Here is a 23,189-nt window from a genome sequence, read left to right as displayed (position 1 = left end):
AGGGGAAGGAATGCTCTGATTTTAAACCTCCGCTGCCTTGTGGCCATACCCACTCATGGGAAAGGCTTTGGGAGTAAACACCGAGGAATAAGTCTGAGGCGGAGTCCCTAAGGCAGTTTGATGTTGTTTACAACTTCACTCTGGCAACCTCTATGATGACACTGGTGCCAAGCTGTATCAGCGTTTGCCCTTCCCTTGGACTACATCAGTGATGTGGAGAGGGGGAGCCTGCTGCATGGGCAACAGCCGGTTCTTCAAATATTCCCACCCAGGCTTGCGCCCTGGAGTGGACACAGTCCACCAGAGGCACGAACCCATGACTCCTGGGATCAACAGCTGCCTAATCTAGTCCATGCAGTTGTGTGCGATGGATCACTGGTGATAATGTACATGATGATTTGTATTAAATTTGAAGTATTTTAAGAGAGACGTTACAGTTAAGAAAAGGAATGAGAAAGTTTAAATGGACTGAGCAAGTTAAATAAATCTCATTTCACTGAGATTTCTTTTCGGCCTGTACAATAGCATCTGAGATTATGAATTGCAGACATACAATCCAAAGACAAAAAAAAAATGCAGACACAAAATCTTCCCCAAGTTAAACTTATGTTACACAGAATGTAAACATAAGTGTGTAGTTCAGAAGAAACTGGTATTATTCAGTCCTTCAGTAATACCATTGTGCAAAATATACATTGGATTGACTGGCAATCTGTTGATTTTTTTGGGAAACGCTAATACATAAACGTATTAAAAGTATTCCTCAAATTAATCTCTATTTTGCTTTTCAAATTCCTATCTTGGCTTTTGAAAAAATTTTAGTGAACTTTCGCTCATTTTTTCAGAAGATACTAATTCACTTCCACACAAGTCTGTCCAACAAATCAATGGACAGTGTTATCTACTGTTTCCTTCACAGGCATCAGTCCAGAACATCTACCCAGTGAGATGTGAGGCAGGTTACTTTGTATCTCAGGAGGAAGAGTGTTGGAACTTTGAATAGCTTTGAAATAAACTTTTGGCTGCTGCAAGGAAAATCACTCATTTAAAAATGGACCGAGAAAATTGAATCATGTTAATGCACAAGGTGCTATGGTTCAAGGAAGTGTGCACAATTATGTGGTTGCAGTATTGATTCCTTGGATCTTGGGGAATCTTCCATTCTGCACAATTGTATTTGGTAATCATTCTATCACATTCCTTTCTTGGAGTTGTTTGAACTGGCTTTCAGTGAAGTATCATGTCAGTCACTTACAGTTTAGAATTGTACACATCTCATTTAACATTGCTGGTATCTGCATTGAAATGGAAAGATAAAAGCATTAAACTCATATTCAGCACAGGACTCAATGGTGTAAACAGTTTATTAGTCATATTGCTTTATTAGGTACCATCTTTGCTGTTTTTATGTTGAGTGGAAGTCATATTGGGATGTCTATTAAAGTTTAAAGTAAATTTATTACCAAAGTATGTAAATTAGTAATTCTCCATTAATGGTAATCGATAATGGTAGTAATCATTAATGAAAGTAATACTCCATGTACAAATTCAGAGATCCCTAAAGGTGGTACCACAGGTAGATTAGAAGGCACATAGAATGTTTTCCTACATAAGCCGGGTCATAAAATATAAAAACATGTAAGCCCTGGTAAAACTTCATAAAATTTTGGTGAAGTCAAAGCTGAGATATAGATCTGGTCACACACTAAGAAGAATGTCATTGCATTGGAAAGGGTTTACAGAAGATTTACCAGGATACTGCCATGGAAGGAATATTTCAGCTATAAGGAAAGATGAAAGAGCTGGGTTTATTTTCTTAGAAGGGCAGGAAGCTGATGGACTGCTGGATAGAGCTGTACAAAATAATATAGGTGATAGGAAGCTTTTCCCCATAGGAAAGGTTTCTTAAGTCAGAGGGCATTAGTTTAGGGTAAGGGATAAGATTTAGAGAGGTATTTTATGCATTTAAGGGATGTAAGCTTGCAACTGATCCACATTTAACTGTACATCTCTAACTGCCTTCAGAAAGTGATGGTGAACTACTTTCCCAAACCACTGCAGTCATTGAGGTATGGATATACACACAAAATGCTGGAAGTTCCAGGAGTTTGGCCCATTTCTGGTGGAACTCTTAATTTTCTGATTCTGTTGTTGATTGATGACTAGACGTCATCTACTTCCTAGCCAATGCCTTTTTTTAATCATACCATTCAAAAGTAACAAAATGTTGAGTTACAGAATAAAATATAATTAAAAGCTTCCTTAGAATTTGGCAGCTGACATGCTTTCTTTATAATTGCATCAATATGTTGGGTGCAGGATAGATCTTCTTTGATGTTGACATCCGGGAGCTTGAAGCTGACCCCTCAATGAGAACTGCCGTGTGTCCTGAAGGGGAGATCAATAAGCATTGATTACAACCTCCATTGAGGAAATCAGACCCTTCCTATCAACTCTACTTCAATTTGATACAATATATCATTTAAATCTCACTGCAGTACCCTTCGATTGGAATGAAATAATCACAGTTCATCCAATCTTTTCCTTCTAGTTGAAATCCTTGAGTTTTTTGGTATGTCCTTGGTATATTTTCTAAAATACCTATTTATAAACTCTGACTTCCATTAGTGACTAAGAATTTACTGATTATTTTAAAATGAGTCAGGAACAAGAGGCCACACAATCAGTATTTCTGAACAACAGGGTAATGATATCATCAGTGAGATCCAATGGCCAGGAAGGTAATTCTGCAACGCTCTGTGGACAGCAAAGGGTATGACAAGGCATAGAAGAAGTCATGGTCACCCACTGCAACTATTTGTACCACTGGAACTGGATTTCCGAGGTCAAAAGAGTGTAACTGCCCAAGTGTAACATCTTTTCCACTTTAAAAACTCTCCTGGTTTCCTGTATTTATCCAGCCACCTCTGAGGTATTGGATTTTACTGTATTAGGAACTATTTTGAATCTTCAAACAAGAGACTTTACTAATTTTGGATATATGGCATATTCACATGGGCAAATTGAGCAGAATGATTTTTGGGACGATTTGAAAAATGCCTTAGATGAACAATATTCCAGAATTTCACAACAGCATCTAAACTTATGCTCTGATCCTTAACTTTCACATTGCATAAAATTCACTAAGATGAGGCCTTTGCCTTGATCACATATGTTTGACTAATTTTGAAATACTGAACAAGCAGTCCGAAGTCCAAAATTCAAATCCCACCAAAGCAGCTGAGAAATTTAAATTCAGATCAGTAATCTAGAAATAAGAAACAATGCCCTGAACAGGGAGGAAAGCTACCAACTTTTACTAGTTTGGACCTAAAATTGCCTCTAAATTTGACTAGCTTTAATTATATTGCTATTAGAAACATTAATTAGAAAGAATTGAAGTTTGCTTTGTCTCTCAGGCTTTTAAGGTCTAGACCTTACAAATTTTCATTAATACAATTGTTAAATTTATCTACTGAATTCTCGGGGCTTTATTAAACTGCTTCTCCAGTTCCTCCTTTTCTGTCTTTCTCTGCTATAAATAACGGGTAGAATTTGTCTTACAGCTATTTTGAGGTCAGACTTTGTGTTGTGTAATTGCCATGTACATGCAGAAAGGCCTAAGATTAGACAGTGACAAGTTTTCAGGCCATGTCAGCATACTCACTGTGAGTTGCAAAAATTGGGCATGCCTCCCACAGGCGGCCTGCATGGATGAAAAGATTAATATTAGGCTCTCTGCTACACAAACGATGGTGAGGTTTCAAGAGGAAGGATTGAACCCAAACAGGATATGAAGGGAGGGAGGGAAAAATTATGAGCAGTCCTGGTTTCAGTTTTTAAAATAACACTTTCTGAAAAATACCACAAGACGATAAAACAAGGAGCAGAATTACGCCATTTGGTACATTGAGTCTGCTCCTCTATTCCATCATGGCTGATATACGATCCCTCTTCTGTCTTCTCCCTGTAATCTTTGTTGCCTTTACTAATCAAGACCTGATCAACCTCCACTTTAAATACACACAAAGACGGCCTCCACAGCCATCTGTGGCAATGAATTTCTCTCTGTTCTAAAGGGATGTCCTATTCTGAGGCTGTGCCCTCTGGTTTCTAGACTCCCTGACTATAGGAAACATCCTCTCTACATTCACTCTATCTTGGCCTTTCAATATAAGACCATAAGATATAGGAGCAGAAGTAGGCCATTTGCCCTTCGAGTCTGCTCCACCATTCAGTCCTGGGCTGATCCAATTATTCCAGTCATCCCAACTCCCATGCCTTCTCCCCATATCCTTTGATGCCCTGGCTAATCAAGAACCTATCTATCTCTGCCTTAAATGCACTCAATGACTTGGCCTCCACAGCTGCTTGTGGCAACAAATTCCACAGATTTACTACCCTCTGACTAAAGTAACTTCTCCGTATCTCTATTCTAAATGGCTATCCTTCAATCCTGAAGTTGTGCCCTCTTGTCCTGGACTCACCTACCATGGGAAATAACTTTGGCACATCTAATCCTTTCAGGCCTTTTAACATTCGGAATGTTTCTATGAGATCCCTCCTCATTCTGAACTCCAGGGAATACAGCCCAGGATCTGCCAGACATTCCTCATACTATAATCCTTTCATTCCTGGAATCATTCTCGTGAATCTTCTCTGAACTCTCTCCAATGTCAGTATATCCTTTCTAAAGTAAGGAGCACAAAACTGCACACAATACTCCCAAGTGTGGTCTCACAAGTGCCTTACAGAGCCTCAACATCACACCCCTGCTTTTATATTCTATACCTCTAGAAATGAATGCCAACATTGCTTTTGCCTTCTTCACCATTGACTCAACTGGAGGTTAACCTTTAAGGTATCCTGTACAAGGTCTCCCAAGTCCCTTTGCATCTCTGCATTTTGAATTCTCTACCCATCTAAATAATAGTCTGCCCGTTTATTTCTTCCACTAAAGTGCATGACCATACACTTTCCAACATTGTATTTCATTTGCCATTTCTTTGCCCATTCCCCTAAACTATTTAAGCCTCTCTGTAGGCTCTCTGTTTCCTCAACACTATCCGCTCCTCCACCTATTTTTGTACCATTGGCAAATTTAGCCACAAATCCATTAATCCCATAGTCCACATCATTGACGTACATCGTCAAAAGCAGTGGTCCCAACACCGACCCCTGTGGAACTCCATTGGTAACTGGCAACCAGCCAGAATAGGATCCCTTTATTCCCACTCTGTTTTCTGTCAATCAGCCAGTGCTCCACCTATGTTAGTAACTTCCCTGTGATTCCATGGGTTCTTATCTCGCTAAGCAGCCTCATGTGCGACACCTTGTCAGAGACCTTCTGAAAATCCAAGTACACCACATCTACTACATCTCCTTTGTCTACCCTGCTTGTAACTTCCCCAAAAATGGCAGTAGGGTAGTCAGGAAGGGTTTTCCTTTAAGGAAACCATGCTGGCTTTGGCCTATCTTGTCATGTGCCTCTGGGTACTCTGTAATCTCATCCCTAACAATCAATTCCAACAACTTCCCAACCACAATATCAGGCTAACAGGTCTATAATTTCCTTTCTGCTGCCTCCCACCCTTCTTAAATAGCGGAGTAACATTTGCAAATTTCCAGTTATCCGGAACAAGGACAGAATCTATTGATTCTTGAAAGACCATTGTTAATGCCTCCATAAACTCTCCAGCTACTTCCTTCAGAACCCAAGGGTGTATTCCATCAGGCCCAGGAGATTTATCCACCCTCATAGTTGTAATTTTCACTGCACATACTTCACTTCCCTAACACTCTTGAATGTCCAGTATACTGCAGATGTCTTCCACTGTGAAGACTGCTGCAAAATATGCATTCAGTTCCTTTGCCATCTCTGCGTCTCTCATTACAATATCTCCAGCATCATTTTCTATTGGTCCTATATCTACCTTCATCTCTCTTTTACCCTTTGGTGGCAGAACATTGATTTTTCCAACTTCTGGTAATTCTTTCAACTCTCCCCATTCCCTTTTTCATTTCTCTCCCTCCCCCCCACCACCCAACCTCTTCTCTCTTGCCTATCACCTCCCTCTGGTGCCGCCCCTCCCTTCCTTTTCTCCCATAGTGTATTCTCCTCTCCTATCAGATTCCTTCTCCCAGCTTCTGAATTCATCACCCCACTCACATGGAGCCACCTATCACCTTCTAGCTTGTACTCCTTCCCCTTTCCCCAACACCTTATTCTGGCTTCTTCCCCCTTCCTTTCCAGTCCTGATGAAGGGTCTTGGCCCAAAATGTTTACTGTTTATCCATTTCCATTGATACTGCCTGACCTGCTGAGCTCCTCCAGCACTTTGTGTGAGCTACCTTGCACATTCTACCATAGGCAACTATAGATCTATATTGACAATTCTGCATTTGGTTACTGTTTTCTTTCAAAAGTTTTAAGAATAATCTGTTGACTGATGGTTGAGGTTCACATACAGATGGCTACCACTTGAATAAGATTGAAATCAGAAGGCAAAGAGTGGTTGTTGACGGGTCATATTCTGCAATGAGGCCGGTGACCAGTGGTGTGCCTCAGGGATCTGTTCTGAGACCCCTAATCTTTGTGATTTTTATAAATGACCTGGAAGGGGAATTGGAGGGATGGGTTAGTAAATTTGCTGATGACACAAAGGTTGGGCATGTTGTGGATAGTGTGGAGGGCTGTCAGAGGTTACAGCAGGACATTAACAGGATGCAAAACTGGCTGAGAAATGGCAGATGGAGTTCAACCCAGATAAGTGTGAAGTGGTTCATTTTGGTAGGTCAAATATAATGGCAGAATATAGCATTAATGGACAGACTCTTGGCAGTGTGGAGGATCAGAGGGATCTTGGGGTCCAAGTCCATTGAACACTCAAAGCTGCTACGCAGGTTGACTCTGTGGTTAAGAAGGCATAGGGTGCATTGGCCTTCATCAATTGTGGGACTGAGTTTAAGAGCTGAGAGGTAATGTTACAGCTATATAGGACCCTGGTCAGACCCCACTTGGAGTACTGTACTCAGTTCTGGTTGCCTCACTACAGGAAGGACATGGAAACCATAGAAAGGGTGCAGAGATTTACAAGGATGTTGCCTGGATTGGGGAGCATGGCTTCTGAGAACAGGTTGAGTGAACTTGGCGACGGAGGATGAGAAGTGACCTGATAAGAGGTGTACAAGATAATGAGAGGGATTGATCGTGCGGATAGTCAGAGGTTTTTTCCCAGGGCTGAAAGGGCTAGCATGAAAGGGCATAGTTTTAAGGTGCTTGGAAGCAGGTACAGAGGAGATGTCGGGGCATGTTCTTTTTGCAGAGAGCGGTGAGTGTGTAGAATGGGCTGCTGGCGGCAGAAACGATAGGGTCTTTTAAGAAACTCTTGGATGGGTACATGAAGCTTAGAAAAATGCTGTAGATGGCTATGGGTAAGCCTAGGTAGTTCTAAGGTAAGGACATGTTTGGCACAGCTTTGTGGGCCGAAGGGCCTGTATTGTGTTGTAGGTTTTCTATGTCTCTATATACTTAAAAGCTTTTAGTATCTTCTTTGATACAAGTTGCCAGCTTCCTTTCATAAATCATCTTTTCCTTCCTAATGACCTTCTTAGTTTCCTTTTGCAAGTTTTTAAAAGCTTCCCAATCCTCTATCTTTCCACTAGCTTTGGCTTCCTGGTATGCCCTCTCTTTTGCCTTTAGGGCTCTGACTTCACTTCTCAGCCACGGTAGTGTCCTTCTTCCATTTGAAAATTTCTTATTTGCAATATATCTGTCTTGCATTTCCCTCATTTTTCGCAGAAACTCCAGCCATTTCTACTCTGCTGTCCTTCCTGCTAGTGTTCCTTTCCAGTCAACTTTGGCCAGTTCCTCTCTCATGCCATTGTAATATCCTTTATTCTGTTGAAATACCAACACATTGGAATTTAGTTTCTCCTTCTCAAATTTCAAAGTGAACTTGATCATATTGTGACCACTGCTCCCTAAGGGTGACTTAATCTTAAACTATCTTATCACTTCCGGATCATTGCACAACACCCAATCCAGCACAGCTGATCCCCTAGCAGGTTCAACAACAAACTGTTCTAAAAAGTCATCCCTACAAATTCTCTCGAGGTCCAGTACTAGCCTGGTTTTCCTAATCCACTTTCATGTTAAAATCCCCAATGATTATCATGACATTGCCCTTTTAACACGCCTTTTCTTTTTCCTGCTGTAATATGTAATCCACATCCTGGCTGCTGTTTGAAGACCTGTATACAACTGCCATGAGGGTCCTTTTACCCTTGCCATTTCTTAACTCAACCCATAGAGACTCTACACCTTCCGATCCTATGTCATCCCTTTCTAATAATTTAATATTATCTGTTATACACAGGGCCACACCCCCCCCCCCCCCCCGCCGCCTACTAACCTATCTTTCCGATATACCGTATATCTCTGGACTTTCAGCTCTCAATGGCAGCCATCCTTTAGCCAAGTTTCAGAGATGGCCACAATGTCATACTTGACAATCTGTAGCTGAATTTCAATAACATCCATTTTATTTCTTAATGCTGCATGCATTCAAATATAAAACTTTCAGTCCAGTATTTGTTGCTTTCTGTTTTAACTGCACCACACCTCTATTGCCCTGTAAATCATCCCACAGGCTGTGATTATGTCTCATCTCCTGCCTGTCCTGTCTATCATTTCTGTTGCATGTTATCTTTGATTTATTTCTGTTTTCCCCTCCCTCAGCCTTATCACTCCAGTTCCCATCCCACTGCCAAATTAGTTTAAGCCCTATTAAACCTGCTTGTTAGGTTATTGGACCCCTTTCAGGTGTAACCTATCCTTTTTGTACAGGTTGCACCTCCCCCAAAAGAGGCCCCAATGATTCAAGAACGGAAATCCTGCCCCTTACACCAGTCTCCCAGCCACACATTAATATGCCTGTCAATGTTATTCTTGTACTCATTAGCATGTGGCACAGGCAGCAATCCTGAGATTACTACCCTGGAGGTCCTGCTTTTCAGCTTCCTACCCAACTCCCTGAATTCTCTCTTCAGGACATCCTCCCTTTATCTACCTCTGTCATTGGTACCAACGCGTACTAAGACTTCTGGCTGTTAACCTCTCCCTTCAGAATACTCTGCACCTGATCCGAGACTTCCTGTACTCTGGTACCTGGGAGGCAACATACCATGTGGGTATCTCTAACAGGCTGATAGAACTTCCTGTCTGTTCCCCTCACTCTGGAATCCCCTATAACTACCGTATTGCTCATCTTCTTCTCTCCCTTCTGCTCCATGGAACCAGGCTCAGTGCTAGAGACCTAATCACCATGGTCGTCCCCTGTCAAGTCACCCCCCCCCCGCCCAACAGCATCCAAAACGAGATAACAGTTACTGCAGGGGTGCTCTCTACTATATGAGCTTTTCCCTTCCCTTCCCTGACACACACTTATCTAATTCCTGCAGTCTTGGGTAACTAACTCCCTGTCGCTCCTATCTATCTCTTGCTCACTTTCCCTAGTAAGCTGTAGGTCATCAAGCCACAGCTCCAGATCTCTAACATGGTCTCTCAGAAGCTGCATCTTGGTGCACCTGACGCAGATGTGGCCATCTGGGAGACTGGAAGATTCCCAGGATTCCCACATCTGACACCCACAGCAAAGTACTAACCCTATAGGCATGCTCTCTATTCCTCAAAAAATGCAAGGAAAAAATGAAGTCTACTTACCCACTTACCTCTCCGAAGCCTGAATGAGCCAAAGTCCTACACTCTGACTCAGACCACTCCGTCAATGACGCTAGGCAGTTTCTCCCTTTCGTGCCTGACCCTTTCTTGCTCTCCAACACATGATTGGTGTGTTGGTTATCCAATAGGTTTCAATGAGATCCCCACTCATTCTTTAAACTCCATTGAGTCCAGGCTCAGAGGAATCAAACGCTCCTCCTTTCATTCCTTCAGGTCATTCTCATGAACCACCTCTGGAACCTTTCCAATGCTAACACATCCCTTCTTAAATAAGGGACCCAAAATGCTCACAATACCCCAGGTGCGATCTGACCAATACCTTATAAAGCTTCAGTATTATATCCTTGCTTTTACATTCAAGTCCTCTCGAAATGCATGCTAACATTGCATTTGCTTTCCCTACTATGGACTCAACCTGCCAGTTAACCTTTAGGGAATCTTGCACAAAGACTCACAAGTCCTTTACAGCTCTGATTTCTGAATTTGGTCCCCACTTAGAAAATGGTCTATGTCTTTACTCCTTCTACCAAAGTGCATGACCATATACTTCACTACACTGTATTCTATCTGCCACTTCCTTGTCCATTCTCCTAATCTGTTTGAGTCCTTCTGCTGACTGCCTGCTTTTTCAACACTACCAGTTCCTCCACCTACCTTTGTATCACCTGAGAACTTGGTCAGAAACTTCATCATCCAAATCACTGATTTATCGTGAAAGGAAGTGATCCCAACACTGATCCAATAGGAGGGTTGTTAAGTACCCAAATGGCATGTTACTGATGGATTTTTGCTAGGATCCTTCAAAATCACCTAAACTTACATATTTGTATTATATTTTCTTATGACTCAGAGGTCTCTGCCTTATGATCCTGCTTATTTCCCTGTAACCCGATTGCCCCTGATTTTTCAACCATCAACTACCCAGAAATAATAGGGATAATTTGCAAAGGGCAATCAAATGATTGGAAATACAGGGATTTAAAAGTTTGAAGATGCTTAAAATTCTTGCCTCATATGCACTGAGAAAACAAATAATTCCTGACAATCTCAGAAAAAGCTGTTTAATTGTTAATTATTTTAATGAAATTGTTGATTTCTGCACTATTTGAAGTGGAATATAAAATGTCCAAAATGTAACATATTCAGGCACTAAATAATATGTAATTTAGGGGTGTGAAAGCAAATATACACAAAATATTGATCATGTAAAGCCTTAAACATAGCTCAAAACATTAAATGTAATGATATCCTCATACTACATGTCCTTTTACATCTCTCTCTCTTGTCAACCCACAGTCCCCTGTGGGACTTGTATGCTGAAAATGGTGTCAGTGTGCAATTCCTACTCTCCAAAGAATAATCTTACCATTGTCACTTCATCAGTTAAAATCCACAAGCAATGTAACTAATTAAGGGGAATTAAGGGTTATGAGGAGAAGGCAGGTAGATGGAGCTGAGTTTATGGACAAATCAGACATGACCTTATTGAATGCCGGGGCAGGCTCGATGGGCCAGATGGCCTAGCCCTGCCCCTGTTTCTTATGTTCTTATGTATAATCAATATAAGCAAGCTGAAGGAAATGAGAAGGTAACTTCAATTGCAGTCACTAGATGAAATACAGTCTGTGAGGACAGTATAGAAATGGGATCTGAGCATGGTGAAACTCCAAGCACAAGCACAGTTAGGCAGAGGGGAATAGCAGCACTGGTGCTAGCTTGTCAAACAGCAAGTTCTTCTAAAGCGACACAGCAGATGACTTGGGCAGAGATATGTTACTGCAGATGCGGGAATCTGGAGCAATATAGAAAATGCTGGAGGAACTCAGCATCTTGTAGTTTTAGAGACTTATCACCTTTCCCTGTACCTCCGTAGAAATTAGTTGTCTTGGGAACAGTTTTTGGCTCAGGAAAGACCATTATTCTTTTCAATTTTCTCTTGCACGTTCTATCCTGATAAAAGCATTTCCCAAAATGCTGTGTGTTCCAAGACAACATGGCATATACTGTTGACTCCAAATATATCAATCAAGTTTTCATCTATGTTCTCTGGGTATTCTTATCCTATCCAAGTGCATTATTGTCTTGGAGTTGCTACAATCCTATAATCTCCAGTGCAGAGAGTTTAGAAGAACATTTTTGTGACAAATCCTTATTCATACTTCTGAGATTTCTTGCTCAGCCATACTTTATCTTATGGCGTACTTTAATATTAAAATGTGCAAGTTAACCGTGATGCTGCTTCCCCAGGTGCAGATATCTCTTCAAATTCCCTATCTCCTTTGTTAAATAGTAAGATCCCATTATTCAAGAAATCTATAGAATATTGGAAGACTATAATCAGAGCACCAACTGCTTTCATAGTAACCTCTTTCAGAACTCTTGTCCTTAGAATTTTCACATTTCAAAATAATTAATATCAGTAGAGCTTAATTGATTTTACTCCCTCATTTTCACTGAAACCTTGTTCTTCTGTATTACTGGGAACATCTTTTTGATGCACCCCACTATCAAGGTATGTTTTTACCCCACTGTTGTGTTAACAACAGAAGATGCTTAAAATACTCAGCAGTTTGGGTAACGTATTTTGAAAGAGGAAAAGGTCAATGTTTCAGGTCAAAGACTCGATCAGAACTGAGGAAGAGAGAAAAATGTTAGTTTTAATTCGCAGAAAACATCAGGAGGCTGGGGGCTGATATTTCCTTTTCACTTTACACTGATGTCGCTTAATTTGTGGAGTATTTCCAGTATTTTCTGGCTTTATTTCAAATTTCGAACATTTTAAGTCTTTAGGACAGTCTATCAGATTATGGTGACTTTCCTTGAAGCATCTTCACAACAATATTGTTAATTAATCCTTCTGGTAAGCTTAAAATATCATATTCCCTAATTGATTCCTTTACGTAGCAATCTAAAAATTCAGTTTCTACATATTGTAAGAATTCATCCTCAGTGTTATTAGCACTAATTGGATTTACCTAGTCTAAATGTAGGTTAAGGCAATCCGTGATTACTTTGTAAGCCCTGAATCAGTGCCTTGTACTCAGCCCCCAACCTTTTGTTCACAAAAATGAGTATTACGACCAGGGATTTTGATCAATTTAACTAAGAATTTTTATTTGTGAGTCACACGCTCCTTTTCTCCCCCAACAGTAGAGTCCAAAAAAATCAGGGAAATTTGTAAAACATGAAAAACTAAATACTGTATTTAAAAATAGAAATGTCAGGACGTCAAAAGTATTCATCCCCCTTTGCTCAGTACTTAGTTGAACCACCTCTCACAGTATTACAGCTATTTGTCTTTTTGGATAAGTCTCTATTGGCTTTATAAGTATCAGCTTTGCACAATATGATGGAGCAAGATTGCCCATTTCTCCTTACAAAATTGCTCAGAATGTGCCAGGTTAGTTGGGGAGCGGTGGAGGACGGCGCTCTTGATGTCTTGCTGGAGATGTTTGGATTAGGGTCAGCACTCTGACTGGGCCACTCAGGGACATCAATTTTCATCATCTGAAGCCACTCCATTGTTGCTCTTGCAGTGTGCTTTGGGTTGTTGTCCTGCTGAAAGACAAATTTCCTCCCCAGTTTAAGCTTCCTGGCAGAGGTTAGCAAGTTTTTTTAATTCAGGAACTCTTTGTATTTAGCAACATTCATCTTTCCATCAATTTTATTGGAACAGTGTGGTGAATCTTGTATTCTTTACACAGTTAGGCCTAAACGTGACTCCAAACCCAGTAAGATAACTGCCCTCTGATAATGGCCAAGTGAAAAGTTTACACAAGATGAATTAGACATGGGTATCACATCATACGAACAAAGCCCAGTCTCATAACATATTAGAGTCCAAAACTAAAGAGTTTTCCATATAGGACTGAAGTGGGAAGGTATTTTTTCACTTGATAGATGGCTTAAATTGTGAAGCCATTTACCAGTCAAAGTCAGTCTGGAAAGTTATGTCTTAGAAATGTTTAATTAGATTAATTTTGTAAAAGTTAAGGCTACTAGCATCATTTTCAGTTAACAGCTCGAACAATAATTTGTTTATTATTTTCCAATAAAGGATGTGAACTGCATTTGCAAGAAGAACATATATTGCCTTTTCTCAGTTATCGTTAAATAGGTGGCTGTGGTGGGAGTATCAGGCCAATTTCTACAATTGTTTGAGCCAGTTCATGAAAACAGGGAATTCATGAACACTGAAAATAAAGGAATAAGGAAGTAATATCCAAGGGCAATGTTTGATTTTGAATGCAATTAACAAGGTGTTTTTTTCCATATGCCTGCTGCTCTTGACCTGATGGTAAATGATGCAGGCTGTTTGAGAGGTTTTATAGAAGGATCTTAGGAAAATTTCAGTGGTGTACCTTGTAGATTTCTTCTTGTCACTGATATACAAACATATGTGATATGTAAGAAAAAGAAATAGAAGTGAATGAGAAACTTCTTCACTCAGAGGGTGATAAATCCGTAGAATTCTTCAGATAGGGTACAGTGGAAGCTGAGTAATTTATTCTTACAAAACAAATTAATATATTTCTGAATACTGCAATAGCCAACCACAGGAAAATAGCATTGAGGGAGATCAGTCATGATTTGGTGGCGTAGCCTTGATCCACCAAATAGCATATTCCTGCTTCTGTTTTTTTCTGTTCCCCTACTACCATCAAGGCACTATAATATACAAGACAATTTCCATTCCTTTTTTATTTTATGTTGCAGTTGATCCATTGCAGATCAAAACAAGAAGGAGATTCCTACTTGTTTCATTTCTCAGCTTCACACTGATGACTGTCTAAAATAAAACTGGGCGTATCTGACTCATAAGCTGTAGGTTGTTGAATCATTTCCATTCTCCTAACATCTTTTATGTAAGAAAGATGCAAGCTGAAGCAATTGCTGCCTGATTATTTCTGGTACTCTTTAGAATCACTGCTTAGTTTCTGATGTCACAGCCTATGATCTGCTAAGCTACTCATAAAAATGAAAATATATATAGTTACCAGGTTCATTATCATTCACTAAAAATAAATAATAATTTTCATTAGAGATGCAATCATTGGAAAACAATAAAATGAATACATGATCTTAAAGATACAATTGTTTTCTATCTTTGTGTACCCAGATTAACTGTATAAAAAGCATTCACTGGATAAAACAAATATTTCTTTTCTTCCTCTCCAGGTTAGTGCATTTGCAGTCTCTAATGTCTTCATCAGATACAAGGCATTTTAACCAAAAAGCTTCCTGCCATCTAATAAACAGGCACTACAGATCATCCTTTTGAGAATCATCACTACACGACACATTAAAAGATCTGAATTTACAGCCATTTATGATAATTTTATCTCTGTCCATGCAGTGCGTAAGCAGTTTAAAATCATTCAACAAATGTAACCAAGCTGAAGCATCCCACAGTTCTGAAATTATGGGTTTTCAATGCTCGCATAATCAAGTAAGACTCTTCTCAAAATCCCTTCAAACATATTTATGTCAAGTCACAATGATATCAGTGAGATTTAAGTGTAAAGCATTATGGAAGCGATAGCTTTTATTTATCAAACCCATCGAATGGTAAAGAATATCAGCCATAAGAGGAATAGAACAGTAAGTTCAAGTTTTTTATAAAATTATTGCATTATGTGTCAGGAGGAGCAGAAGCTTGACTTTGGGCTTGAAAGAAAGTTCAGGTGTATGTTTAAATCAAAATGCATATCTTCACAACACATGACTTCCCCGGAACAAGTTCTGCTGCTAAACTTTCAGCATACCCATTCTCAGCAGTTGGCCTCTGGGGCACACATTACATTTGTAAAGGATTTCTCAAAAAGGCCTATAACTTAATGTACTTTGGAATTCACTTCCAGAGAATTAGTAGAGTTTCTAACTTGATAACTCATCCATATTTAATAATCAGAATCAGATTTATTATCACCAGCATGTGTCATGAAATTTGTTAACTTAGCAGCAGCAGTTCAATGCAAACATAATAAAGAGAAAAAGAGTAAATCAATTACAGTATATGAATATTGTATAGATAAAAAATTGTGCAAAAACAGAAGTAGTATACATTTTTTACCAACAGAACAACACCATCCCCTCCAACTTCCTACCTGTCCTTTCGATACAATGTGTATCCTTAGATATTAAGCTCCCATCTATAATCTTCTTTCAGCCATGATTCAGTGATGCCTACAACATCATACCTGCCAATCTGTAACTACTAAAGTTCATCTACCTTATTCTGCAAATATAACACCCTCAGTCCTGTATTCGCTCTTTTCAATTTTGTCTGCCTTTTAGATTGCAACTCATCCTATCGGAGACATTGATAAGATGCAAAACTGGGCTGAGAAGTGGCAGATGGAATTCAACCCAGATAAGTGTTAAGTGGTTCATTTTGGTAAGTCAAATATGATGGCAGAATATAGTATTAATGGTAAAACTCTTGGCAGTGTGGAGGATCAGAGGGATCTTGGGATCCATATCCATAAGACACTCAAAGCTGCTACGCAGGTTGACTGTGTGATTAAGAAGGCATACGGTGCATTGGCCTTCATCATCTGTGGGATTGAGTTCTATAGCTGAGAGGTAATGTTGAAACTATACAGGACCTTGGTCAGAACCCTCTTGGAATACTGTGCTCAGTTCTGGTCACCTCACTACAGGAAGAATGTGGAAACTATAGAAAGGTTGCAGAGGAGATTTACAAGGGTGTTGCCTGGATTGGGGAGCATGCCTTACGAGAATAGGTTGAATGAACTTGGCCTTTTTTCCTTGGAGTGACGGAGGATGAGAGGTGACCTGATAGAGGTGTATAAACTGATGAGAGGTATTGATTGTGTGGACAGTCAGAGGCTTTTTCCCAGGGCTGAAATGGTTAACAGTTTTAAGGTGCTAGGAAGTAGGTGCAGAAGGGATGTCAGGGGTGACTTTTTTTTTACGCAGAGAGTGGTGAGTGTATGGAATGGGATGCCGGCGATGGTGGTGGAGGCAGATACAATAGGGTCTTTTAAGAGGCTGCCTGGAGAGGTACATGGACCATACAAAAATAGAGGGCTATGGGTAACCCTAGGTAATTTCTAAAGTAAGTACATGTTCGGCACAGCATTGTGGGCTAAAAGGCCTGTATTGTGCTGTAGGTTTTCTATGTTTCATCCTGTTGACTGCAATTTTGCACTGTCATCAGACTCTCCTTGCTAGCAGTCTCATTACACATTGCCTTTGTTGGTAACCCAACTACCTCAACCCCAGCACTATCACTAACACCTCTAGCCAACCACCTGCAAGGATATTGGTTTCCCTTGGTGTAACCCGTCCCTTTTGTTCAGGTAACATTTGTGGACTGCCCAGCATAATCGTCACGGATTTGATTTGACGCAAAAAAAAAACTAATCGTTTCTCATCTTATTTTTCAGTAAAAACTTGATGCCAAGTCACAAAAGAATTATCAAAAGGATGGCCAAATATGTGTGATTTTAGTCCTTAGGGAGTCCTTCTTAGTCAAAGATTATTTGTTTCCAATCCAGTTAACTGGATTCTAAGTCTGCTGAAAGGCCAAGAGGATCCATAGACACACACGTTTATCCTCTTTTCTGCATTTCCAGGGTTAAAATGAATATTTATCACTTTATTATTCCTCTGTGAAACAGCATTTTTCCCCCTTTTATGTCATTCAGTTTTCCCTTACTGCTACAAATTCCTTGCTTTTAAAACCCAAGATTATCACTGTATTGCCTAATTACTTTTGGTTTTACAGTGCCTTTTATTTTCTTTAATCTTTGTATAACTTTGCACTATGGGTGTTTCCTGTTTGCTACATTCCTGAGAAAACTATCATGGGTGAGGAGGAAAAAAAACCTAAATTGCCATAGGACATTTTATGAAACATTTTGTGTGTTTGTCTACATGACAGTGCAATAGATTTGGAGAAAAAGGTGGCATTACACTTTAATTGAAAATATTCATTCTTTACTACATTATTGTATTTTAGCTGGATTCAATTGTGACATTCATTTGTCAATTGGCTCAACATATAATATTGTTTTACATTTAATTTTTATTCATGCAAAGGTAGTTTGCTAATTGTTCTATCCTCTTTTAAAATTAACTGTAACTTCTTGTAAACAGTAGTAACTAGTTTTGCAAAATGTATCAAAAACAATTTATTTCCTGTCTCATTCATTAGAGAACATGGCCTGTCTAATCTGTGCCAACTTGTTCTTCTGCCAAGTTCCATACACCAATCCAGGCCATAACCCTCCATACCCCTCTCATACATGTACCTATCCATACTTAACTTAAATGTTGCATTTGAACCTGCATCCACCACTTCTGCCAGCAGCTCATTCCATATTTTGACCACCCCTGACTGAAGAGGTTGCCCTTAAATATTTCACCTTTCATCCTAAACCTATGACCTCTAGTTCCAGTCTTACCCAACCTCTGAGGAAAATGACTATATATATTTAATCTATCTATACTGCTCATAATTTTGTATACATCTGTAAGATTTCCCCTCATGCTCCTGCACTCCGGGGAATAAAGTCTTAACCTATTCAACCTTTCCCGATAACTCAGGTTCTTAAGTCGTGCAACATCCTTCTAATTTTTTTCTTTGAACTTTTTAATATCTTTCTGTAGGCAAGTTGATAAATACTCCAATTCAGCCTCACCAATGTCTCATACTATTTCAACATTACATTCCACACCCTGTACTCAATGCTTTGATTTATGAAACATAATGTGCCAAAAATTTTCTTTACAATCCTATCTACTCGTGATACCACCTTCAAAGAATTATTGATTTGTATTCTCAGATCCCTTTGTTCTACTGAACACTTTGGTGTCCTACCATTCACTGTGTAGGTACTGCATTGGTTTGTCCTGCCAAACAGCAAAACCTCACATTTGTCTGCACTAAATTCCACCTGCCATTTTTCAGCCGGTCTAGATCAGCTGATAGCCTTCCTCACTGTCCACTATGACCCCAATCTTTGTGTCATTTGCAAATTTGCTGATCCATTTTCCCACATTATCACCTAAATGATGAATGTAAGTAGTTAATAAATAACAACAGACCTATCAGCGATCCTTGTGATCAGAGGCTTCTAGTCAGACACAACCATCAACTGCCACTCTCTGTCTTCTGTCAAGTCAATGCTGAATCCAGTGACCTAATGTTCTGGAACAGCACCCAAGCCAAGCTTTGTCAAAGGCCTTGCTAAATATGATGCCAAACAAGTTGCATCTGCCTGCATGTGGTTGATATGCTTTTCGAAATACCTTTTAAATACTGCTATTACATCTGCTTCCACAGCTTCCCCTGGAAGGGTGTTCCACATACATATCCCTCTTTGTGCAAAAGCAAATTTCCTTGTAAATGTTATTTAAGACTTCCACTTTCACCTTAAACTTCCTCCTTCCAGTATTTGGTACTTCTCCATATGGAAAAACACTATTTATCCAATCTACAATATATGCCTCTGAGAATTTAATATTTCTATCAGGTTGCCCCATCAGCCTCTTACAATTATTATTCAGACCAAGAATTCTTAAAAAAAATTATAGGTAGTTACTCTTTATTTCCCCCCCCCCCCCCCCCGTTCTCTACTGATAATAAAAACACTGCACATAAAATGCAGTTAACAGAAATATATAAGGAGGTAAAGAGGATGCCTTCATCGGTCAGAGTAACTATGTCATTGTATTAAACTTTGGTGAGGTCAAATTTGGTTGTGCTTTGGATGAATGTGGAGGCTTTGGAGAATGTTAAGAAGCGGTACTCCATGATGTTGCCTGGCATCAATTAAAAGCGAGTATCAATTACAAGGAGTGGTTTCTTTGGAGGATCGGGGCTCCAATTCCCATGTTCCCTTCCACTCACTGAGGTCCCAGCTTCAGCACTCACTTCTGCATGCAGGGCCCTAGTTTCCATGCTCCTTCTAAGCTGAAGGGTCCATTAAATGTTACTGTGTAACATCTTTTTGTAAAAAATGAATTTAAAATGCAATAGCTTATTTTTTTTAAAGTACATCTGATAGTCCAGAAAATCTATTGGTCTGACACTGCCAAAGTCCTGAATGCAATGGATTAATGGAGCTTTATCATAACTGGTATTCATCACTCAAATTGGAAATGTATTGTGATTCCTTCATTGTGACCAAGTGAAATTCTGGCAACTCCCTACCCAATAGCATTTTATGAGTACTTTTAGAAGAAGGACTGCGCAGTTCAAGTGGTGTTCAATCGCAACCTTTTTAACAGTAATTATGAGTGTTAGCTTTTCTGGCAACACCCATGTACCAAATAAAGAATGAAATGTTGAAGTTTTATAAGACTTTGGCAAGGCCTAATTTGGAGAACTGTGTGCAGTTTTGGTCACCTACCCACAGGAAAGGTGTAAATAAGGTTAATAAAGTTGAAAGAGTACAGAGAAAATTTACAAGGATGTTGTCAGGTCTGGAGGGCTTGCGTTTAAGGAAAGATTGAATAGGTTAGGACTTTATTTAATAGGTTTCAATAGGTACATTTAATATCAGAGAAATTCTTTTTCTTCACATCCACAAAAACAGAGGAGTGCCCCAAAGAATGAATGACAGTTGAATGTTAGAACCCTAAGGCCCCCCAACTCCCCCCCTTCCATACATAAGCAGCAGCAAAGCAACAACCCCCACCAGCAAAAAGCACTGGCGGCCCCCACTGAGCACTTAAGCATGCAGCAGAGCAACTATAAATACACGTACTTGCAGTACCCCAAAGTACTCGTTCGCTTAGTATTTGACATACCACAGGGTCCCTCTCTCCCTAATAAGGGAAAAAGAGGTGACCCCATTTCACAGCCAGAGGGGAGACATAACAAGACAACTCACTGATTTATGGTATTAAAAGTCTGTTGCGTTGCTTTTTTGGAGATTTGATAGAAGTATACAAAATTATGAGGGGTATAGGTAGGGTAAATGCAAGCAGGCTTTTTCCACTGAGGTTGGGTGGGGACTACAACTAGAGGTTGTGGGTTACAGGTGAAAAGTTTAAAGGAACATGAGAAACTTCATTAAGAGGGTTGTGAGAATGTGGAATGAGTTGCCAGCACAAGTGGCTCATGTGAGCATGACTTCAACATTTAAGAGAATGTTGGAATAGGTATATGGATGGTAGGGGTATTGAGGGCTATGGTCCTGGTGCAGATCAGTGGGGAGTAGGCTGTTTAAATGGTTCGGCATGGACTGGATGGCTGAAGGGCCTGTTTTTGTGTGTATGACTCTATAAAGTTCTGAATAATAATTCTATGGTTCTCCTTCAGAGAAACAGGAAGGCTCTTTAGCTTTCAAACATCTGCTTGTAACCGACAAAGATATGATTTTAATGCATGTTAAAAACGTCAGTGCCTTCAGCTATTCAATATTACATCAATCCTTACCTCAAGTGTTGGTTGAAGGTGAACTCTGGTCAAGGTGTTAAGTTGTACTGAGGTGCTTTTTGGAATTGTCATATTTCAAACAACTTCTCATACAATTGCCAACCAGAGACAGTAATGAAGGTTCACCAGCCTGAATCCTGGGATGGTAGGACTATCAAATGAAAAAAAATGCACTGAATAGGCCTGTATTCATTAAAGTTCAAAAAAAATTAAACTACTTGAAGTGCACAAAGTTCTAAAGGGGCTTAATAACAACAAATGATCACTGCCCCAGGTTATCGGGAAAGACATTTCCCTGAGGTCTAATATCATTATGTGCTTTTGATTTGTGTTCATTTCACTGAAGATAGCCACTGAAATATCAATTACTCAACTGATATGAAATCAGCATAACAGGGTTAAAAACTGCATACTTTATTACTGAACAAGTTGAGTATATGATTTTTAATGTTCTAAATATGTTTAAATACGTAAATGTGATACAAGTTGGCTCTTGGGAAAAATAATTGAAGAGTTATGCAATTAACACCAAGGAAATGAACGGCACAATAAATACCTCAATCAGGAAATTCTCGATTTTGGTATGCCAAAGAAAGAATTGAAGCAAGAACTAAACTCATATCCAATTTGTCATTTAACTCGCTCCCATTCGTGAGAGTCTGCTGTGCGCATCACAACATTGCAAACACATTTTGACACCTGCCGGTTTTACGGAAGCAAGCAGAACGCGAGTGAAGCGCACTCACGGTACACCAGCGGGGCAAAGTTTGTCGAAGCCGAGGTGCCACGGAATCACCTCACCCCGCCGCTCTTCCTCGCACCTGCAGCCGATGAAGAACAGCTCCGCGCGCATGTGCACTGGGCTCGGAGCCGGCGCCGGCGCCGCGGCCGCCGACCGTTGGGAGGAGCCGCGCGCTCCCGAGTGCCGATGGGAGTGAGGAATTGGGAGAGGCGCGGCGGGAGTGACGTCGCGCACCTGCTGCTCAGTTTTGCCATGGGAGTTACCGTCGCGGCGTGGTACGGCTAGAGACGAGGAGCACCGACACCGGCAGCAGCTGTTGGAGGGGGAGCGGCGCCTTGAACGCGAAGGTACGGGGTCTGAGGCTTCCTCAGAAGCAGCTGTCATCGCTGAAGTTTTTAATGACGGCGAGCTGCTGTTCCTGTACTTTGGGAGTGCGTGGTCAAAGTACAGTTGGGAGGGAGGAGGCGAAGGTGGACGCGGTGCGCGCGCAGCGTCGTGTTAACATTTACGGGGATCGGGAAGGACGAAAAATAACGATGCAGGTGAGGCGATAACATGAAGGAAGGTGAGAAGCTGTCAGTCTTCTGCAAGTCCAGGGCGCATCCCTACCTGCGTGATCGATCGATAAGGCAGTACCTAAGAGGAACAACATAAATGTAAGTTATTCGCAGTTGTAAGCAGCAATTGGGGATTGACAATCTAAATTCGAATCAAATATTAATATTATTTGGTTTAGAATCAGTCGTTGTGTGTCATAAGAGGCATGACAGAGAGATTTATCAGTGAGTGGTACAGAAGCAGGCAAATGCAGGGAGCCCTAGAGGAGGTGATGTGTCTAGCCTTGTGAGTTGCTATTTTGGAAAGTACATTCTTTCCTGGCACGAGCAAAGTGAAACCAGAAATGTCTACGAGGTAAACACGGGAATTGCGTTTAAGTTACAAGAAGGGATGGAAATGAGTGATTGAGATAACATACTGACAGCATAGTGAAATTATTGTTTACATTGAGAAGTTGATTGTTGGATATTTTGTTAAGTAACAATGGTGAATGTTAAATTTAAAAGGAGTAAACGCATAACATGTTAAGCTAATATGACTTGTATGAAATTTAATTTGTCTTGTATATCGGCTAGTCAAATATAAATTGGTCTTCCCCAATGGAAAAATGTGAATGAACATTTTAAAGTTATTCAAAATATAATTTTCTTAATATACAATATGTCACACCAAAGGTATTATACTTGTCTTTTCCTAGTTCATTCAATTGCAATTCTTGTCTTCTGTTGTATCTA

At 40.1% G+C, this 23,189-nt stretch overlaps 1 long non-coding RNA gene across 4 annotated transcripts; it reads right to left on the bottom strand.

Moving 5' to 3' along the window:
• Positions 1–1,346: 1,346 nt before the first annotated feature.
• On the bottom strand, positions 1,347–22,335 carry LOC140732125 (uncharacterized). 4 transcript variants are annotated; one of them, XR_012099989.1, is made up of 5 exons: positions 21,712–22,064; positions 21,156–21,306; positions 13,121–13,334; positions 3,668–3,706; positions 1,347–2,388 (listed from the first exon to the last, which is right to left on the bottom strand). It is a non-coding gene; the product is annotated as an uncharacterized lncRNA (long non-coding RNA). The 4 variants fall into 4 exon arrangements; XR_012099988.1 differs by lacking the exon at positions 3,668–3,706 and having other exon boundaries at positions 21,712–22,062; XR_012099991.1 differs by lacking the exons at positions 1,347–2,388; positions 3,668–3,706; positions 21,712–22,064 and adding an exon at positions 22,132–22,335 and having other exon boundaries at positions 12,867–13,334.
• Positions 22,336–23,189: the final 854 nt, after the last annotated feature.

This window comes from Hemitrygon akajei, chromosome 8, assembly GCF_048418815.1.
Source record: "Hemitrygon akajei chromosome 8, sHemAka1.3, whole genome shotgun sequence".
NCBI lineage: Eukaryota > Metazoa > Chordata > Chondrichthyes > Myliobatiformes > Dasyatidae > Hemitrygon > Hemitrygon akajei.
This window is presented reverse-complemented; position numbering and strand designations above follow the sequence as displayed.